Source organism: Pelodiscus sinensis, chromosome 17 (assembly GCF_052426305.1).
Source record: "Pelodiscus sinensis isolate ZL-2025 chromosome 17, ASM5242630v1, whole genome shotgun sequence".
NCBI classification, from domain to species: Eukaryota; Metazoa; Chordata; order Testudines; family Trionychidae; genus Pelodiscus; species Pelodiscus sinensis.
The window spans coordinates 23,733,940-23,756,032 of record NC_143068.1 but is presented as its reverse complement, the minus strand read 5'-3'; the positions used below and the strand labels follow the sequence as shown (position 1 = coordinate 23,756,032).

At 44.0% G+C, this 22,093-nt stretch overlaps 1 protein-coding gene across 8 annotated transcripts in view; it reads right to left on the bottom strand.

Moving 5' to 3' along the window:
* The window catches only part of SULF2 (sulfatase 2), a 311,690-nt gene that overhangs the window by 161,255 nt on the left and 128,342 nt on the right, over positions 1-22,093 (bottom strand). Inside the window, exon 1 of one of the 8 annotated variants that reach the window (XM_014578120.4) lies at positions 3,058-3,077. The exons of the other annotated variants lie outside the window; for them this stretch is intronic. The gene's annotated coding sequence lies outside the window, so the exon portion shown is untranslated. Of the gene's footprint in view, positions 1-3,057; positions 3,078-22,093 lie in introns of those variants that run through there. 8 annotated transcript variants of the gene reach the window in all.

Genomic DNA, 22,093 nt, shown 5'->3' with positions numbered 1-22,093 from the left:
CAACCACACCACCTGCACATGCAGGGCGCACCACACCACCCGGGACATGCTCCTACACCCAAGGGCTCCGCAGGACCATCCATGCAATGGAGGGGTACCAACAGCAGCACTTGGGGGCACTGTGAGTCCTGCACCGCACCCTGCAGCACTGGGTGCAAGAAGACCTGCAGCTCTGGTGGGAGCAGCTTGCCCAGGGCCATTCCATCTGCCAGCACCTGCAGACCCTGGTGCAGAGCGTGCTGCCTCCTGCCGCTCCAGTGCCTGATGCCTCCCCAGCTACTGCTCCTCCTCCCACTCCTTCTCCCCCTCCCACTTCTCCCTCCACACCCTCCTTGTCCTCCCCATACCCCCGGGGACGCCGAGGCCTCTGCACCTGCGGTGCTGGGAGACAGTTGGCCTGGCGAGTCCCCCAACCCTGAGCTTCCCCTCCCCCTTCTTCCCCTTGCTTCCCTCTTCCAGCTCCCTCCTCTCAGGTTTCCCCCTCCTCTCTCCCACCTTCTCTCCTCCCTTCTCCTACCTCCTTTCCCCAGTCTCACCAGAGTTTCATTCCCCACCCCCAGTTTTGTTAAATAAAGAAAGTTTGTGTTCATGAAAATCCGTGTATTTTATTTGATATCAGGAAGGGGGGTTAGGGAGGGGTAAGTGGAAGGACGTGGGGGAGGAATAAGGCACAAGCCCCCAGTGGGGCACACCAGGGAGGCTCTTAGTGCTCAGGGTGGAAGCTCTCCCGCAGGGCCTCCTGGATACTGACAGCCCCCCGATGGACCTCCCGGATGGCAGCCTACAGAAAGTGCAGCCAGGCTCACAGCAACGCATCCAAGAGACGCACCAGAGTGCCCAGCTCTGGCTCCATGTTGCAGAGTACTGTAGTGTCCCGAGTGAGGGCAACAAGAGCATGCAGAGTAAAATATGCTTTGCTGTCCCTCATCGAGGTAGGCAAGCAAGCAGGGAAACCTGAGAACTGGCTGTCCAAGGGGAGTCCCTTTAAGCATAAGCCTCAGATAGCCTCAGGCAGCAGCCACACAAAGTAACTCCTGACCTGATGCCCTGCCAAAACTGGTTCAGGCCGGCCTTAAATACGATTCAGTGTCCACTCAGTGTGGACGCGCTATTTCGAAATAGCCAAATGCTATTTCAAAATGCATTTTTTGTGTAGACGTGTTATTTCGAAATAACTATTTCAAAATTAGATATTTCGAAATAACTCTGTAGTGTAGACGTACCCTTGAAGAATTACTTCTTGCCAATGAAATAAGGGATTGTTTCCAAATATTAAGAAAACAAGAGTAAAGAAAGATAACTCCTTCCAAAAACCTGGAGCTTGAGATTCCTCCTTCAATCTTCTGAGACAGATTCTCAGTTGATGTGAACTGGCATAAGCTCTACTAAAGAGATTTTAATGGAACTATGACAGTCCACTCCAGTTGAAGATCTACCCCCATGTCTATGTCCTATTACAATGAAGCCCCGTGCTACATTTTTTGGAACTTGGGAGTGAAAACACTATTACACCTCACCTTCCACACACCCCTTCCAATGTTGAAATACAATATTATTTTTCCTTCTCAGCATCTTCTCTATCTGGGGGCCTTCTTAATTCCTAAGTTGTCCAGAGTTCTTACTATCAAACCAGATAACATTTTTTGTTCTTTGTTTGTAAAATAGGAGACAGGCAATTGGCTTAATATGCCAGGAGTGACTCCTATGACCAAAGCAACACACTAGTGTAAAACTGCTATGATGCAGTGGAGAATCTGGTCCAATAACCTTGCTTCAACTCAGCATATTTCACATACAATCAAACATGAGCTATGGACATACATCAAGCCACGAATTCAGCAGCATAGGCGTTGTTGTGCAATGCCGCTGGGTAATTCCAATCATAACCCATCTTATTGGTCAGTATATCATCAATTCCCCCTCAGCTCTTATCCTCAACTGCCAAAACAAACAGGAGGAAAAAAAACCCTACTAATCACTGGATATTCCAGGATATAGAAATATCTATTCTTGAAACTGAAAAAATTACCTCCTGTTAGGGCGGAAAGTGTGAGTCACCAATTTTACCAATAATATTTCAGTCAAGAGTACTAGTCTACACTAATTATCTGTCAAGGGCTGTTTATTCTAGATTTAATCTGCAGGAGGAAATTCATGTCATCTGCCAGAGCCCATTTTGATGTCTCCAATTGGAGACTAAAATAAGATGTTTTGGCAGAACTCAACTGCAAATTATTTAGAATGACAAACATTTCTAACAAACTTCCACATTCGAGGTGGGAGTGAATAACTGAAGGTGTGTCAGCCACTGAGTTACTGAAAAATTGTCTCTACGGATACAGAAAAGACAGACTCCCTGCCCCCCAAAAACAGAGCAAATGAAAATTTCAAGATAAAGGGTGGAGACATTTCTGGGGAACAATAAAGCCACATAATTAAATGAAGATTATAGCAAACTTCTTTACACAGAAGGCTTTGACCTTTCAAAATGTGATATATGACACAGTTATTTAGGAAGGGAAGATCAGCAATGATGAATCTCTAGATGCATATACACGGTGTGGAGGAGGAGAGGGCTCAATTTTCAGAGATGGTGCTCAGCACTGTCTGAAAGTCAGGCTCCCCTTAAAAGGCACCTCCAGTTGAGCACATTAAAACTGGTACCTAAAATCACTAGCCGTTTTTCAAAGTCTTGGACTCTTGTCCCTAACATTTTTTCTTTCTGCGGTCAGTCACTCACACTGTGGTGGATTGGACTGTGAGCTTCTTTAGGCAGGAGCACCATCATTTTATTTGCCACTGCTGTGAACCCCAACAAATTTATATTAGTAATTACATTTAAATAGCAGCCCTACATTAGAGGAGTGCTAAGGTTGAAAAGTCAAAAGTTAGGAAGTGCCAGAATTAAATGCCTGTGTGTAATCTTAATTCAGACTCCTTATGCGTATGTGTTATGATGATCCTGTCTGTAATTATGCAATCACATACTATTTGCCTCCCCTCCATCTGCTCCCCCTCATCTATTCCTGTTCTTCCCCACACACATCCATTTCTCACCTCTCTGCATTTTAGCCAAATTGCTTCCTCCTCTGCACTGCCTGGCTTCCTACGGGAGTCATATTTTGAGAGTAGCTAGGCAAGCTATTGCAGAAAGGTCCTGTTGCCCTGGGATGGATGATGTTCAGTCTCTCTGTGGGGACACGTGTAGTCCAGACAGCACCTAGAGGCTGTGAGAAGATGGCACATGCTCAGTGCAAATTGAGATTGGTTTTCACAAGCATCCCAGGTACCCTGCATTTCCTTACAACCCTGGTGTGATTGGCCTCTTCCGTGAGCTTAGTAGGAGTGTTTCTGGATACTCCAGCTGACTGACACTGCTACTGCATCTTGCTCCAGCATAGAGACTGTGGGGAGATAAACAGGTTTGACTCCATTTTTGTACATAATGCTGTCACATGGCTATTCTTCTACTGAGTAGTAGGTGAGGCTCAAACACACAGAATTCTGTACCATTTACTTCAGATATTTTCCTGATTTTTACAAATGGATGTTTCTGGCCAAACAGTTGTTAAAATCCAGAATTTTAGAGATTTAATTTTAAAAATATGTATTTGGTGATACTATTACAATCCCGCATTCAGAACCCCACATTCATGCTCTAAATGATTTTAAATCTTCCCAGTAAAAGACGTGGTAACTTTGGAAAACTAAGAGACTCAACCTTTTTCTTTATGATAGCTACTGTTCTGTGTGTGTAGTGATGCTCTTTGATTTTGTTGCAATCAGAAGTCATGAGGTGCACTCTGCTGCAGTAACAGAACACAATTATCTTGCTATTACATTTAATAAGTTGCCTACGTGAACACAAAATGGTCAGTATTCACACTACTAAAAGCAGCATGTGCAAGTGAAGCCAGCTCACCTGGATTGCTCTTGAGCCCCTTCCCCCCACCCTCAGAAAAACCTGTTTTCTTGTATTTTAAGTGCTTGATTTATTATACTTTAACCCAGAGACTCTGAGATAAAAAGACCAGAGTGAACTACCACAGAGATGATTGGAACATATCTTCCTTATGAGCTGACCCCTATGTGTAACCCACACACCTAGGCTATGTCTACATCGGCAGCTTCGCAAGGGTTCTTGTGCAAGAAGTCTTGCGCAAGAAAACATCCACGCTGCCATGTGGAAGCTGTGCTTTTGCGCAAGAGCGCCCATGGCAGTGTGGATGCTCTCTTGCGCAAGAAAGCTCTGATGGCCATTTTAGCCATAAGGCTTTCTTGCACAAGAAATCCCTGCCGAACGTCCACACTGCCCTCTTGCGCAAGAGCTCCTGTGCAAGAGGGCTTACACCTGATAAAAAAGAGTGTAGCGCTTGCGCAAGGAGCCCTCTCTTACCACACCGTACTGTAAATTTCCTTGTGCAAGAGCGAGTGGGCAGTGTGGGCGCTCTGCAGATTCTTGCGCAAGAAACCGCGAGTGTAGACATAGCCCTAGCGTGGTTACTGACCAATGCAAGTGGTACCTAGACCACAGCCACAGCTAAGATCAAGAGACCTCTACAGCACTGACTGGAAGCCAGCTGGTTTTTAGCTCAGAGGGTAGAGACTCCTATACTCTGCTTCAGAGGTCCCAGATTCAAATCTGCCCTGTGGGGCTCATCCAGGATCTCAACTGGGTCTCTGAAGCTCAGGATGCACTTCCTCATCTAGAGGAAGTATGTAACCCACACACCTGGGCTGTGTCTACATTGGTGCAATCTTGCGCAAAAGCACGTGCTTTTGCGCAAAAACTTGCTGCCTGTCTACACTGGCCGCGAGTTCTTGCACAAGTACACTGACGTTCTAATGTGTGAAATCAGTGCTTCTTGCACAAGAACAATGATGCTCCCGCTCAGGAAGAAGCCCTCTTGCACAACTGTTCTTGCGCAAGAGGCCACTGTAGACAGGGAACATTAATGTCTTGCGCAAGAAAGCCCTATGGTTAAAATGGCCATCAGAGCTTTCTTGCGCAAGAGAGTGTCTACACTGGCAAGGATGGTCTTGTGCAAAAGCACATCTCTTGCACAAAAGCACATGCCAGTGTAGACGCTCTCTTCTGGAAGAGTTTTTGCACAAGAACTCTTCCTCAAAAGAGTTCTTGTGCAAGATCATGCCAATGTAGACGTAGCCGCCTAGTGTCGTTACTGAGCAGTGCAAGTGGTACTTAGACCACAGCAAGAGTTAAGATCAAGAGACCTCTACAGCATGGGCTGGGAACCAGCTGACTTTTAGCTCAGAGGATAGAGGCTCTTATACTCCGCTTCAGAGGTCCTGAGGTCCATTCCGCCTGGTGGTAGTTACATATGGTTCTTTGGTGTTGCCTTTTGTCCTTCAACAAGGTAAGAAAGACTATTCTCCCACTGATATAGAGGATAGGGAACCTTAGACCTAATGAGAAAAATGTCATACTATACCACAGACTTTTGCCTTAGTTCTTTCGAGTACAGGCTGAACCTCTCTAGCCCAGCACCCTCGGGACTTGACTGGTGCCAAACCTGAGAATTTGCCAAACCACAGAAGGTCAATATTGTCTAGCAGCATTACCATCACTTCTACGACTTATTGGGCTTTTAGAAGACATTTATGGGTAAATTAGAGCTAACAGCACAGAACACTGAGAGCAGGACTGGTGGCTGTCAACAAACTTCATGGGACCACTGGAAACTTGGCCACACCCATGACAAGTGGACATCCAGCTAACTAAGATCATGCTGGACCACAGAGAGTGCCGGACTAGAGAGATTCAACCTGTATAAATGAGGCTCAGCGTATGAGGGTTGGATTTTTTCTCAGGTAAGTACATTTTCCTTCCAAGTGCCAGCGCAGCTCCAGTTCAAATGCCCTGTCCCCTAAGCCACACCAGAACCCACCCCATCTACATACCTTCCGGCACTTGCTTGGCACTTGGCAAGAGCACTTGCTTGTTTCAGGGGCTTAACTAACTATTAACTAAATATTAACTAAACTATTAACTAACTATTAACTCTATTAACTAAATAGAACAGCGCATAACAAAGCCAAATATAGGCAAACAAATGATAACCTTTATTTATCTGCAGAAGGACTAGCCAGTGTATGGTTGCTTCTAGTTAAAACATGGAAGCATATTTTTGCTGCTTTTTCAGTGTTCATGCATATATGTTCATTTTGAGGGTACCTGCATGTTGATCCATAATTCTGTGGCACATTCCCTGCCCTCTCTCCCTTCCTCCCCAAAAGTAAACCAGCTAAAAGAGGCCTTAATAAAAACACAGTAATTGAACTCAGACATTACTCGGCTTTTCTGAACCAACAGACACTATTCACCTTGAGAACTGCACAGCAAAGCTATTCACATACAGTGTTTAAACTTCCGGGGCAGGAGGTTAGGAGGGAGGGGAATGAGATGAATTGGAAATCTAAACTCTTGGAAACTATAATGCAAAAGTATTTATAAGCCCTCAAAAAATCCTCTTGGTGACACCTAGCACTGAGAAAAAAGTAAAGAGCCGCTTAGGAATTTTAATTCACTAGTCAGTGCTACCATATGCACAAGTTTCCATTATGTGCCAAAATGCACATTCCTTTCCCTAACACCTTCGGTACTTATAGGCTTTTTTGCTTCGTGAGTTAATTATTAAACTTCTCTCCAACAAAAGACATTTCTTTTTCAGTGTTTTATCACATTTATGGCACCACAAATTCACTATTTCTTAGCTAAGACAAGCAATATTTAGAATAAAAAGAATTCCCTTGTAATAAGTGAAGCACTGAGATTCACTCACAAGGCTGCTGATGAATAATTAAATGGGTGATATACAGCTACATTACCGTGAGACTCCTATGGATCAGATTGTCATTTCTCAGCACGACACTGGCAAGTCTTTGTTTCTCTGGTATAAGGAGTCTCTTAATTAAATCTTCATTCTTCAATATGGCAAGATTTATTCTTGTTTATATAGGCTCAGGTTACAGTAAACCTTGTAATATTTACACTACGAAATGTTCATTTTCTGCTTAAATTAGCCAGATTGCTTATAGGGCATGTGTGTGTTTGTGTGTGGTGGGAGGCTTATTTCTTGAATGCTCTTGGGGGTGTTTAAAACTTCTCTAGAAAGACATTCTAAACATTTTTAGGAAGAAATAAATTATACTATTAAGGCCCTAAGAGTAAGCATCTGAAAATAATTGTCGTAGAAATATAATAAAATTTCCATTTTAACATATTGTTACTATGTTGGAATGAGTTTCACTCCACCTGCAGAGTCATAAAGCTTTGTATAATTGTCCATGTCTTTATGACCTCAGGCTCCAAATATAATCATTGGTCTTTGCACACACACGATCTGTCACTTCTGGTGCTTGAGTATTGACATTGTATTTTCTTTTAGATTCTTTGCAGCCCTTTAATGACCACAGCAATTAATAATGCATCATTCTCTCTCCTCTAGCTAATTTTAATTGCTGTAATTTATGTCCCTTGATAATACTTGCACTACACATGTAATCCATACTGCTGTGACTGAGTTAGAAGATCACACACTCAAGGTCCCTAGCAAGTAAACAACACAATTCCAAGTTCATGGACATCATCTGCAATTGACATCAATTATTGTTCAAGGAAACAAGCCATGACATTACAAGTAAGAAGCAGTTCATTTTTATGTTCTGAAACAGAATGGATCTCATTGTTAATGCTTTGACAATTAATCAGAACTTCCGAGCTACAGAAACAGCACTTTATTGATATATCCCTAAACCTAACAGATGGATAAGTGAACACAGGAAAAATCAATCTTAAATTAACAACTAGAGAGCTTCTGCAGTTCATGACCAACTACAGGCCTATACTTCCATAAGAAAACACATACCAAGCTACTGTGCAGAGGTGTATTAAGGCAAAACACTACAGATTCATGCCTTTAACATCAGATTATGGAACACAAAAAAGGAACTTTGTTTTGTTTTTCCAAAAAAGCTAAACAAAATGGCTACGTCTACACTGGCCCCTAATTCCGGAAAAGTCATGCAAAGCAGGTAAGTCAGAATAGGGAAATCCGCGGGGGATTTAAATATCCCCCGCGGATTTAAATAAACATGTCCGCCGCTTTTTTCTCCGGCTTGGGGAAAAGCCGGAAAAAAGCCGTCTAGACTGGCGCGATCCTCCAGAATAAAGCCCTTTTCCGGAGGATCTCTTACTTTGCTGACAAAATAAAACCCCTTCAACAAGAGGCATAGAACTTTTTTTGCAGCAAAGTTCTATAGACAGATTGTCAGTGTACACACCACAGTTGGTCATGCCACAATAATTAGCCTCCAGAAGGTGTTCCGCACTGCCTGTCCTGAACACTCTGGTCAAAAGTTGAAAGATAAAGGAACTGAGGCAAGCATACCAGAAGACAAGGGGGCAAACCATTGCTCTCATGCTGTACCAAAGACCTGCCACTTCCACAAAGAGCTGGATGCCATCCTTCATGGCGATGCCACTTCAACGTCAAAGAGCCACATAGATACACCGCTGGAGGTCATGGACAGTGGACCCAATCCTGAGGATGAAGTTGTGGAGGTCTAGTTGGAGGATGACTTGGAACACACAGTAGGGTCATCCAGCAAGTCAGGACCTCTTTTCTACTCCTCAGAGGTCTAGCCAGTCCCAACAGTCCAACTCTGGCACACATGATGCAGGAGAGAAGAATCCTGGAAAGGAATATTTTGGAGTCAATGCTGCTCAGTTATATGAGGTAGAGCCACCTTTGTTCTGTATATTCAAGAAGTGGGTGAAAGGATAGAAAAGTACAAGACTAGCTGCCTTTCAATGTGCCCCACGTTCCCTTGTGTAGTTAAGCAGTGGCACAGAACAATGCATTCATGCATGCCAAGATTTCACAGAAATCCTCAAGAGACATCTCTGGGAAACTTTCCAGGAGGTATTTGCCTATCCTCTGCCAAAGCTTCTTTGGCAAGCTGCTTTGTTCCTTCCTCTACTGTAGGAAACTTTCCCAGTTGGCAATCAGTTGGGTACGGACCAAAGTAGCACATGGGCGAGCGGCATAGGGACTGGGTCCAAAGCTGCACGCATATGGGAGATGCATCTTGCATCTTTGTTTACCATCAGGAGTGAGATATCGGCTTCAATGACCACACTTGTGGAAAATGGTGGCAGAATTTACAGTATTATATCTAGTCACCTGTAATGAGTGTCTTAAAAAACGATTTAGACACTTTGCCCCATTCTGAATGTCCAACCCCTCCAACTCCTCAGGCAGAACTCGCCATATTTAGTGTGTTTGCCTAAATGTGGGCTTGCCAGGGGACAAAGAGAGTGATTGTATGTAAAAAGAGGCATATTTAACTCTAAAGACTCAATGCTGTGCATGAACTAACATAAGAACGGCCATACTGGGTCAGACCAAAGGTCCATCTAGCCCAGTATCCTGTCTGCTGACAGTGGCCAGCACCAGGTGCCCCAGAGAGGGTGGACCGAAGACAATGATCAAGCAATTTGTCTCCTGCCATCCCTCTCCAGCCTCTGACAAACAGAGGCCAAGGACACCATTTTATCCCCTGGCTAATAGCCTTTTATGGACCTAACCTCCATGAAATTATCTAGCTTCCCTTTAAACTCTATTATAGTCCTATCCTTCACAGCCTCCTCTGGCAAGGAGTTCCACAGGTTGACTACACGCTGAACTAACAATCATAGTTCTACTTGTTTCTTGTGCTTCTGCCAATGTGGCCTTCAGGAGAACTTTTTACACACCAGTGGAATGCCTCCACCAGATAAGGAAGTGACCAAGGCAGAACAAGGAGGATTTGTTCCAAGAGATACTCTGCATTTTACAGGCAGAAAAAGGAGCACACATGGAGAAGAGAGAGAACCTAAAGGAAAAATTTAAAATAGAAAGGCAGAACAGAAATGAGAATGAAGAACGCATTGTAAAGGGCCAGGAGCAGATGATAAAAATGATGGAGGAGCAAAGAGAGATGTTGACGTCGCTAATCATATTTCAGCAGAACACATATGTGCTTCCCCCTCCTGGGACATCCTCTTACTCAGGTTTCCTTCATATTCCTCCTCAAAATACACTTGGCTCATAGGCTCACTATTCTTTGTCCTTCCCACAAAGAAACGTTGTTCGAAAAAAAAAAAAACCTATACTCTGCATCCTGGTGCAACATTTACATCATCTAACTACACACTACATTTTCTGTATGTTCCATCTGGTTTGATAACTTACATTAGACTCCTTGTTGCAGTGATAATATACTAGAAAATTTACCTGGCATTGCCTGAGTCCTTAATTCAAATTCGTTTTTTTCTTCATTTAAATCATTGTTCTGGGGTGAGTCTGGGGATAAGGGACTCAGTATGCAGGATGCCCCGGGGAGAGAGGACAATCCCAGAACTCTCACCACAGCAGCTTGGGACCAGGTGAGAAGTGCCTCTTCATGGCCAGTGCAGTGGGCACAGCATCTCCCCCAGCTGGAGGACAGTTACACAGACAAACAGACACACAAACAGAAAAATTCTCTAAAAAATATAGCTGTCCATTTCTCCACCTCTGTTCCCTGCTGGCCCAATGGGTTATAGATGTCATGGTCACCATCTCTGCCCTTTGCTGCCTTCCTGTGGTCATTCTATCTACCAGACCCCTCCCTTTCCATTTTAGGAGAAACAATTACATTTCAGGCACATCCCATTGTCCTGGCACAACCAAACCCTGACCTTGCTTTATGTTCTGATAAGAGGAAGCTGCATGCCAAATTTGGAGGTCCTAGCTCTTACCATTTAGGAGGAGTTCTTGAACAAGCAGACTCATAAATGGATGAACAGAGAGAAAGACAGATGCACGTTTCTAAAATACATAGCAAGATCTTCTTTAATCTGTATAGTACAAAGGACATTGTCCAACAAATGATCAATATGCATCAATATTGCTTTTTAATAGCTACTTTTGTCCAGATATAAATTTATACTCTCCCCTAGAGCTTAAAGAGTCAACATCTTGGAGATTAAAAGGTCATAAAAAGAGTCTGACACAAACTGCAGTGCAAAAAACAAAAGCACCTTTTAAAAAAAGGAGTAAGGATAATTTCTTGGCTGCTATCTGAGGAGCAAATTCCCATGATTACAGAATAACATGTGGAAAGCTGCAGGACATAGCCTTGGTAGGGATTAACTGAAGGCTACCTAACACTCTTTGTCTTCTTCGATGTAAATTGGATGTGAAGAACTAAGCCTTACATTTTAGCATTTCTTCTAATAATGTAAAGTTAACTGTGAGGGAGAGAGAAATGGGGGAGGGAGAGAGATTTGTACTGCACAGAAACAGTAATAATTAACCTCTGACACTTCAGCACATGGCCATTATTTCTATGGAACTAAATATATCGATCTGATTCAAATTTTGCCATCCAATTCACTGAAATTGACATGGCTGCATAAGTGTAACTGAGGGTGCATTTCAATCTACCTTCAATTAACTACTTTTCTTTTATCGTGACATGGTTTTCTGAGGATATACAGTAGTAGCAAATGAAAAGGAAAAGAAGGAAAACCAACTCTAATTGTGGCTTCCAAAGCATCATTCAACCTCCAAGAGCCTACTAATGAAGCTTTAAAATAGTACACATCTTTATCTAGTCTCTAGTGAATTATAACTTATATGTTACCCTCAGAACTGATCTGAAAAGCTCCATAAATGTATTGGCACTGAGCCAAGAGAGTGCACTTCTTTAACCTGTTTGATCTCCATCATGAATGAAGCCTTAGTTTGTTACGCTGTTAATCACCTCTAGGAAGCCAGCAGGAACAGAGGAGAATAAGAGGTGGGGGATATACAAGGGCATAGGAAAAAAAGGTGCTGTAACCACTAGTTCTCACACCACTTCAGAACTTGGAATAGAACTCAGACTTCCTGAGTCTCAATGGGTCTCTCCTGTCAGCAAATACTTGTGAAACCCACCGACAAGTGTGTGTTTCATCTCCCTCAAGTAGATGTCCCACACAGAGGATAATAGATAGCTATTACCCCTGATTACCAAGTTAGCCCAAGAAGTAGGCAGTACTCAGAGATTCCATAAAAGATTCCAACTCTGCTAAAAATCCATATGCAGGTCAATATGGAATTCCTGTCATTTCCATCCACTGTTTAAAAAAACTAAAAAATTACATTAAGAAAAGCATATGTCAAACTTTACACCCTTAGGGTATGTCTAGACTACATGGCTCCATTGACGGAGCCATGTAGATGAGTTTACTAGACATAGGAAAATGAAGTGGCGATTTAAATAACTGCCGCTTCATTTACATCCAAATGGCTGCCACGCTGTGCCGATCAGCTGTCTGGCGGCACAGCGAGGCATTCTGGACGTGCCATGGTCGACAAAGGAAGCCTTTGTTGACTGCTCCATTATGCCTCGTGAAATGATAGGTGCTGTAGCAATAAATTACAAAATACCCTAAAAAAAAAAAACCCTCAAAAGAAACTGATAATTCTGTTTTAAGCATATGATTAGGATGATGTATGATATAAATAGGGCATATAGCCACATATTCATAGAATCATAGAATACTAGAACTGGAAAGGAACTCGAGAGATCAAGTCCAGTTCCCTGCCCTCAGGACCAAGCACCATCTAGATGAGAGGTGGGCAAGAGGCTGCCAGCAGGCCGGATGTGGGCCGCCAAGCCACCAAATCCAGCCTGCAGCTGCCTCGGTGCGACCCTTAAGCACTGTGCAGCAGCAGCCATTTTAAATGTGGCTGCTCTAATTGGGAAGTGAAGAGGGAGGCTTTGTGCTCTGCCCCGCCCCTCAGAAAAACTCTCAGCTCCCATTGGCCAGTTTCTGACCAATAGAAGCTGAGATATTTTGCTGGACCGAAAGGCAGCCAGTGAAGCCTCCTCACTTCTTCCTGCCTTCACCCTGCTGTCTGGCAGCTGCCTAGGTAAGTGTCTCCCAGCCAGAGCCTGCCTCTGGCACCCTCCCTCTCTCCCCCCGCAACTACCTGCCCCAGGCCATCACCCAAACTCTCTGTACCCCTTTCCCTCAGGTCACAACTCCCTTCCAGACCCTGAATCCTCTCCTACACCCTTTCCCCAGGCCAGAATCCTCTCCTGCACCCATACCCGCACCCTAACCCTGCACCCTATTCCCCTGCTCTAAGTCATTACCCAAACCCTCTGCATCCCCTTCACCCAGGTCACAACTCCCTCCCAGGCCCTGCACCCCCTCCTAGAGCCCCTCCCTCAGGCCAGAATCCTCTCCTGCACCTACTCCCTCCTGGACTCTGCACCCCAAGCCTCTGCCCCAGATCACAACCCCCTCCTTCACCCAAACTCCTTCTCAGATTCCACACCCTCTCCTGCACCCAGTCTCCTACCCCATGCTCCCTTCTGCACCCAAGCTCTGTCCCAGACCCCAAAACCCTTTGGTAGAAAGGCGGCCCTTGACCACTTGCCAAAATCTTGGAGTGGCCTCCCATTAAAAATTATTGCCCACCCCTGCTCTAGATCATCCATGATCACGTTTAACCAAACTGTTTTTAAATATCTCCAATGATGGAGATTCCACAACCTACGCAATTTATTCCAGTGCTTAACCACCCTTACAGTTAGGAAGTTTATCCTAATGTCCAACCTAAACCACCCTTGCTGCAGTTTAAGCTCATTGCTTCCTGTAGTATCATCAGAAGTTAGGGAGAATAATTTTTCTCCCTCTTCCTTGCAACACCCTTTTAGGTACCTGAAATCCTTTATCATGCCCCCTCCTCTCTTTTGCAAACAAAACAAACCCAGTTTTTTCAGTCTTCCCTTTATAGGTCATGTTTTCTAGACCTTTAATCAATTTTGTTGCTCTTTTCTGGATCTTCTCCAATTTATCCACATCTGTCCTGAAATGTGTTGTCCAGAACTGGACACAATACTCCAGTTGAGGCCTAATCAGCATGGAGTAGAGGGTAAGAATTACTTTGCATGTCTTGTTCATAACACTCCTGTTAATGCAATATTGAATGAGGAGAATGCAAAAAAAAGTAATAACTATCATTTGCACTATCCATCCTGTGCACTGAATGAGGAAAGGATTTTTACGAAAACAAAATACTATGTAATCATGTCATTAAAGACAGTCATAATGCATACACACAAGGGGGCTGAATTACAGTTGCCTGGGCTACCTTAATTATGGTGTTTCTTAACTTGATTTTGCAAGCAGAACATTCTTTTAAAGTAGAAAGTTTAGTGATATTGTTTTTTTGTGTAATATTGTACATTAGTTGTTAAAAGCCATGAGATGTTAATGAGGTCCAGGAGATCAAATTCAAAGTGATAACCCAGAGAGAAAAATTAGCATATACCATTTCCTCTCGTTCCTCCCCAAGCCAATCAGTCCCCCTTGAAACTTATCACAATCTTTTCAAGGTTAATCACTGACTTTTCAGTAAATAGGAAAAGAATATTTAAATTTGCTAGAAAAGTTTTATATATTATAAAAAATGATACTAAATTTGCTCATGTGGGAATGCCACACGCCCTAAGTGGCAGTGCCAGATAACAGTACTCATGGGTGGAGAAAAGCCAAGAAACAGAGCCAATGTACCACTGACTTCCATTAAAGCTCCCTGTAGAAAGAGAGAAGGAGCCAGGCTCTGAAGGCAGTAGAGGAAACAATCAAAACAAAAAATGCAATTCTACTGAAAGCCACATGCACTGACAAGGTCAGTGGTGTTGTACCTCTGAATCATTTAAAATTAAACCCACATTAGCTTTCTTTCTAAACAATGGTGAGCTACTAAGCAATTAATTTTTTTCTTCCCTCCATCAGTGTTAGGTCAGTAATAAATATTTCACCTAAGGAAAAACACTTAACATTGTTTTATGTCAACAACTTAAATCTGCTTTATATTTTTCTGAAAGATTGAACACGGCCTCTACAATATTGCCAAAGCCTCAGACTTGGAGGACTAGGAGGGGGGAGAGGGCATTCCCCCCCCACGTACGGGCCTGAATGGTTCATTACAGAATTATCTACCTCACCCTGATACACAGACAAGTTTCTGAGCAAGGAGGGGAAATCTGTTTAAAGAAAGAAATAATAAATAATAATAATAATAATAATAATAATAATAAAAACATTAGAAGGACTTGCTGGACATTGGCAGCCCTGCTAGGATGGCTAACAGCCGAAACTTAGTGATCCTTATCGACATCTTATACCACCACAGCAGCAGTCAGCAAAGATGCTCAAACTAGAACTCATTCCAAACAAGACAAAGGAGATGTCATGTGTGGCAAGCTTTGTGAGCCATCCCCATGCCGGTTCAAAAAAGCCTGAATTCGTCGACATTCACAGCACTTTGTGTAGCCAATCTACTTATTCAGACATTTGCGGAGGTAGGATGATAATAAAGACTAATGTTGATGAAAAATGGGACCTGTAGTCCAGACAAATTGCTCGCAGCTACACGCAGCACGGACTAGGTAGTTCGAATTAAAGCTCCTAATTTGAACTATCGTTAAACCTCCTTGCAGGAGGAATAACGGTAGCTCGAATTAGGAGCTTTAATTCGAACTACCTAGTCTGTGCCGTGTGTAGCCACAGGCAGTTAGTCCGGACTACGGGGCATTTAAAAATGGCGGTGCCCGGGAACGTGCAAATGAAGCCTGGGATATTTAAACCCCGGGGTTCATTTGCAAGTTTGAATGCCTACATTAGCCACCCTAGTTTAAACTAGGGTGGCAGTGTAGACATACCCCAAGTGAAATAAGAAAATAGACAGATGTCTTGAGAACATTCCTTATGGGAGGCGTTTGAATATCGTCTCCTGTCACAGAGAAAACAGAATCCCGATCTCAGGATGCAGGAGAGAAGGGAAGGTAAAGCTGATTTCCTATATGGAATTCAAATTCTGTTCCCAGTTTATGTCGGTGTAAATATTGAGCAACTCCATCCATACCAATGAACTTGATCACTGAAATCAGAATCCAGCACACGTTTGGTTATTAACTGTAGGATCTCAAATGATTAAATCATTTTAAGAAAATAATCTTTACACTTTAATATAGGGATTCCCACCACCAGCACCTCCAACAGCCACTCACAAAAACCAGACACATTCAAAGTACAGGCTGAACCTCTTAACCAGTTCTCTCTGGTCTGGCAACATCCCTGGTACGGAAGTACTAGGGATGTTCCAGGACCAGAGAGTCCCGGTGAAGGGCTGGTGGCTGGGAGCCCTGAAGCAGAGCTGGAGCCCAGTAGCGGGGCTGCCCTGTGGCAGCGAAACCAGGCACCAAGCAGCAGGGCTGCTGCCCTGTGGCAACACTGCGGGGTGGGGTAGTGGGAGCCAGCAGAGCTGCCCGCAGCACAACCAGAAGCCTACAGCCCTGCTGCTTTGAGCACTGCAGCTGCCTGGTGGGACTAGGAGGCAGCGGGGCTACCCAGTGGGGCTGGGAGCCCCACTGTGGGGCTGCCTGGAGATGGTACAAGGAACTGATGCTGCCTGGCAAAACAACTGGACCCCAGCAGGGGAGCTGTCCCATGGGGCTGGGAGCCCAGCAGCAGGGCTGGACTCATGGAGGTGGGGCTGCCACGTTGGGGCTGGGAGGCTGTGCTTGCAGCATTGGGGCTGCCATGGTGGGGCCAGGATCCCTCAGAAGCTGGCAGGGAGGCTGGCAGCGAGACCATGGGTGGGTGGGCGGGTGGCAGGAGGCCCCAGAAATTACCTTCCCTAGTCCAGCAAAATCCCTCATCTGGGATCAGTCAGGTCGCAAGGGTGCTGGACAAGGGAGGTGCAACCTGTACAAGCCATTGCATCCTTCATGTGATCAGTTACCACTTAACATTACAGGGAGATTTCAGCTCAGGGGAGTGCTGTTATCCCAGAATATTATATGCCACAAAGACACTCTATTTTAAAAACAGGCTTGTGTGTTTCTTGTCTAAAAACAAGGCACAGATAAATATAATACAGAAATTCCAATAATTATAATTTAGTTTCATACAGTATTTTGGAATCAAAACAATTTTTTGTTTTTTTTTATCTGCTAACTTGACCAGCCAAGCATCAAGATTCATTTCAAGTTAATTTTTCTGTAGAAAATGCCTAAAAGCAATAAAGAATCAAAATTAGTTATTAATCCATCTTAAAACAGTTGAATTCCATTAGCACCACATTAAGAAAACCGATAAATCAAAACCTCATCCATATAATTTTTTTCCCATTGATATGTGGCTTAGTAACCACTTCAGGTAATTGACTTTGTCACTGTATATTAGTTTTGAGCCAAATTCTTTATAACCCAGACAAAAACTGTACAGGTCCGAAAAAACTGATGGCAAGCATGCACTGCAAAAGCCATATCCTCAGTTACCATCTTTTGAAAGAACTATGTTCCTGAAAGGAATACCAGATGCAATTTATCAATATTTTCCCACTTTAGACCTGTTTTCAGCCATTCCCTAAAGCAGTATCACATGAAATTTAATACTCTAACAAAACCCCTGTGCATGATGGATAAAGCTGCACACAAACGCAAAAGAGAAGAAATACACAGCTCCTCTCCTATTCCTGTAAACCCAGATGCCCCAGTATTAGTGGCCCATTTTGTTAATTTTGGGGGGCACAGTCTTACACTTATGTGTTTGAGGTAGAACAAGAGGAAAACGAAAATGGGTTCTAAAGACACCTTGCTGATGCAGAGAGGGGGGGAAAGAGAAAGGCGGAACGGTGCTATATAATTCACCTAGTTGCTGATTGTAAAAATAGCTGCCTGTGCTACTTTAACAAGCATTACTAATTGCAGCATACATCAAGGGAAGTGAGGAGGCCTGGCCAATGCCTCCAGGCTGGCAAGTCACATCGCTTTTTATAGTTGCTCCTGGTGGTCAGGAGGGTGTAATACGAGAGTGCTGGGGGAGGGGAACCTCACTGATTCCACTCCAAAAGCATCCACACAGCAGTTTCCTTTCACTTTAGCCCAGCAGGAAAACAGCAAGCCCCTGTTTGTGACATTGCTGTCTTATACCAGTGTAATGTAAAAAATTACATTTTATAAGAATTCCTGCGCAATTCTAATATCTCAGTGATAGAAGCAAGAGAGCGAGAAAGAGAGATGATCAAGACGGGAGGAATGATGGGAACACAAAAAGCTCGTCTAAGTAAATATGTCTGAGGTAATTAGCAAAAATGTAATGAAAAGGTAAACAGACTGATCTTCTGGGTGCCACACCTTACGAAAGATGTGGCTAAATTGGAGAGCAGTCCAGAGGAAACCAAAAAAAATGAGGAAAAGTTGAAAAAACTTGGGCATGATCAATCTTGAGAAAAGTAGATGGAGTGTGGCCCTGATAACTGCCTTCACAGACATGACAGGCTGTTACAGAGATGGGAAGGTGGTCAGTTCTTCTCCATGTCTACAGAACCAGAACAAGAATAATGGGCTTAATCTACAGCAAGCAAGATTTATGTTAGATATTAGGAAAAGCTTTCTAACTCTAAGGGGAGTTAAGTTCTGGAACAGGCTTCTAAGGGAGGTCGTGGAATCGCCATCATGGGAGCTTTTTAAACAACAGGGTGGACAAACACCACTCAGGGGTGACCTAGATATACCTGGTCCAGCATCAGCACAGAACTTGATGACTTCTTGAAGTCCCTTCCAACCCTATTGTCACAGCTGGGTCATGGACAACCAGACCTAACAGTCAGAGTCAGAATCTGCTGTTATGAGAGGAAAGTCAAGAGCTGGCTGGGTCAGGATACTAGGAGGTCAGAGGCAAGAGATCAGAACCAGGAATCAGATACAAGGAGTCAAGACAGGGGAGCAGAACCCAGACACGCACATTCCAGAATAGGGTTGAGACCAGTTGTTTGGAAAGCTTCCAGCTCGTGCTGTGGTGTTAAGTACAGATTGAACCTCCGTAGGTCCAGCACCCTCAGGACCTGACCAGTCCCAAACAAGGGGATTTGTCGGACAAGGGGAGGTCCTTCCCAACATGATCCATGCTGCTCTGCTGACCCCAGCTAGAGCTCTAGCCTGGCGCCGCTGCTTCCTGCATAGCCATGTCCCCCCCAGGCTGGAGCTCTGTGGCTGCCACCAGGGCGGGAGCTCTGCAGCTACTGCCACCAGCCCTTGAGCTCTATGGTGGGGCCAGAGCTTTGTGGCTGCCGCTGCTGGCCCCTGAGCTTCACAGCCCCAGCTTTGCAGCTACCGCAGGGGCCAGAGCTCCCTGCTGCTTCTCTGCCTCTGCTATGGGGTTCCCAGCAGAGTTGCCGACCCCTGTGCCACTCCTGCCCCACAGTCCAAACTCCCTATACGTGGGCTCTGTGGTCCAGAAACATCTGTGGTTCTGCCGGACCAGAGAGTCCCGGTTAAGGGAGGTACAACCTGTAAGGCCTGCAGACCACTCTGGGACTCCCCTCCAATCAGACCTCAGGGACAACGCCTCATACTAGGGCTAGGTTTTGTGGTTCCCAGAGAAGATATTGTCAGCAGGCTGCCAGGTGAAGAACTGGACCGTGAACCCTGCAGATCAGAGTTTGAGACTCATGGGGTCATGACAACACTACCTACAATTATGTGTTTGAAGTTGGTTGGGATTCTTAAAGAAGAAAGGTCTTTAATAATATGGGCTTGTTTAGAGCACCAATGGATAACCTCAGTTAGTGGGTGGGCCATACAAGTGATCCTCCTTCATCTCTGAGGGCTGCAAGATTAACATAACCAAGAAGGTCTCCTGGGATAGGCATTTGCATACCTAGAATTTGTGGAGTGTGCTGATTGAACTGTAGCAGTGCTTTTGATTTGATGCAAAGGGAGTGCATGGCTCTCACAATGTTGTATGCAATCATTATGCACCTCACTTTACATGCCCTTGCTTTTTACATTCATGATTTCATCCATTTCCCCATCACCACCACCACCACCACCCATCTTAGCCTGGCCCAATCCTGATCACTACAGTGCATATAAGTGATGGTCAAATAGACACCACTCTATACTGGAAACCAACTGGCTGCTATACTTACATACACACCTCCAACTTTCATCCAGAACACATCACACAATTCATTGTTTACAGCCAAGCCTTAAGATGTAACCACATTAACTTCAGTCCCTCAGACAAAGCCAAACACCTAAAGGATCTCTATCAAACAATCTTAAATCTATAGTTCCCACCTGGAGAAGTGAAGAAACAGATTGACAAAGCCAGGCAGATACCCATAAGTCACCAACTACAGGACAGACCCAACAAAGAATGCAACAGAATTCCACTGCCTCCCAGCTGCCAACTAAAACCTCTGTTACACAACATAAGGGATTTACAATCTATCCTAGATTATGATCCTTCATTCTCACAGCCCTTGGGAGACAGGCCAGTCATCACATAGGGTGTGTCTACAATGCTCCATTATTATGAGATAACTAGCATTACTTCAAAATAACAATGCGAGCGTCTACATAGCCATTCTGTTATTTCAAAATAATGGACGGCTTATTCTGAAATCTGTAAACCTTGTTCTACGAGGAATAAGACCTATTCTGAAATAGCTATTTCAAAATAAGGTATGTGTAGATGCTCTACTGCTGATATTTCAAAATAGCCCCTCACCAGGGCCATTCAAAGTTATTTCTGCTCACTGCCTCCTGGGGCTCTAAATTGAGGTAGCATATCACCATTAGGGAAGCCTGCCTCGGATTAATTTTGAGGCTTCCCTGAAGTGTAGACATGCTTTTTCAAAATAAGCTGTTTCAGAATAACTATTCCGGAATATCTTATTTTGAAATAGCTGTGCAATGTAGACGTACCATTACAGACAGCCCCTGAAACAAATATTCACCACTAATTTCACACCCCACAACAAACCCCATTGCCAATTCTGTCCACACATCTACCCTAATGACATGAACACAGGACCTAACCACATCAGCTATACTATCAAAGTAGGAAGGTGAATGTTTAATCAGTACATTTTTAAACTGTTAAGCCTCAACCCTAATGGTAGAGGGCTGCACCAGTCCCACCCACCTCCCCTTTATTCAGTTAACCAATTAAAAACAATATGTTTAATTGGTTAGCAAATTAAATGGGATTTAACATCCCTACATCAAAGGCTCATTCATGTGCACATCTACTAATGTGATACATGCCATCATGTATGCCAGAAATGCCCTTCTGTCATGTATATTGCACAAATTGGACTGTCTGTACACAAAAGAATAAATGGACACAAATCAGATATCAAGAAGGGTAACAAACAAAAACCAGTGGGGGAGCACTTTAACAACCTCCCTAGATGCACAGTTACTGACTTGCAAGTGGCCATTCTTAGGCAAAACCACTTGCAATACGAAACTGGCTGAGCTGGAATTCATATGCAAATTTGACACCATCAGAAGAAGTCTCAATAGAGACATGGAATGGCTCTCTCATTACAATAAGTAATTTCCCCATCAGGTATTCTCACCTTCTCATCACTGTTGGCGGTGAGCCACATCCACACTGATTTAATTAGCACTGATATTATACTCCCATATCTGTATCCCTTCCTTTCTTTCTCTTCATGCATCTGAAGAAGTGAGCTGTATCTCATGAAAGCTTATGCCCTAATACATTTGTTAGTCTTTAAAGTGCCACCTAGCCAGTTGTTTTTTTTTTACGGTAGGAAACACTATTCAGATGGAAACCAGAAGAATCTGGCAATCCTCACATGGGCAACAGTAAACAAAATGTCTCATGGGCCACTACTGAACCCTGATGGGCTGCATGCCCACCGCTCGTTCAGAGCCATTTGGGAAAGGTACTCCATTGACACTTTCGTAGCTGGCTCAGGCTACATCTACACTTGCACCCTAGTTCGAAGTAGGGATGCAAATGTAGACGACCAAAATTGCTAATGAAGCAGGGATTTAAATATCCCGCACTTCATTAGCATGATCTCGCCGGCACATTACTCCGCTGAACAGCTGTTTCGAAAGTGAAAGTGCACGCCGAGACACATTAGTTCGAACCAAACCCCAAAATGAGGAGTAACATTAGTTTGAACCAAGGGGTTTGGTTTGAACTAACGTGTCC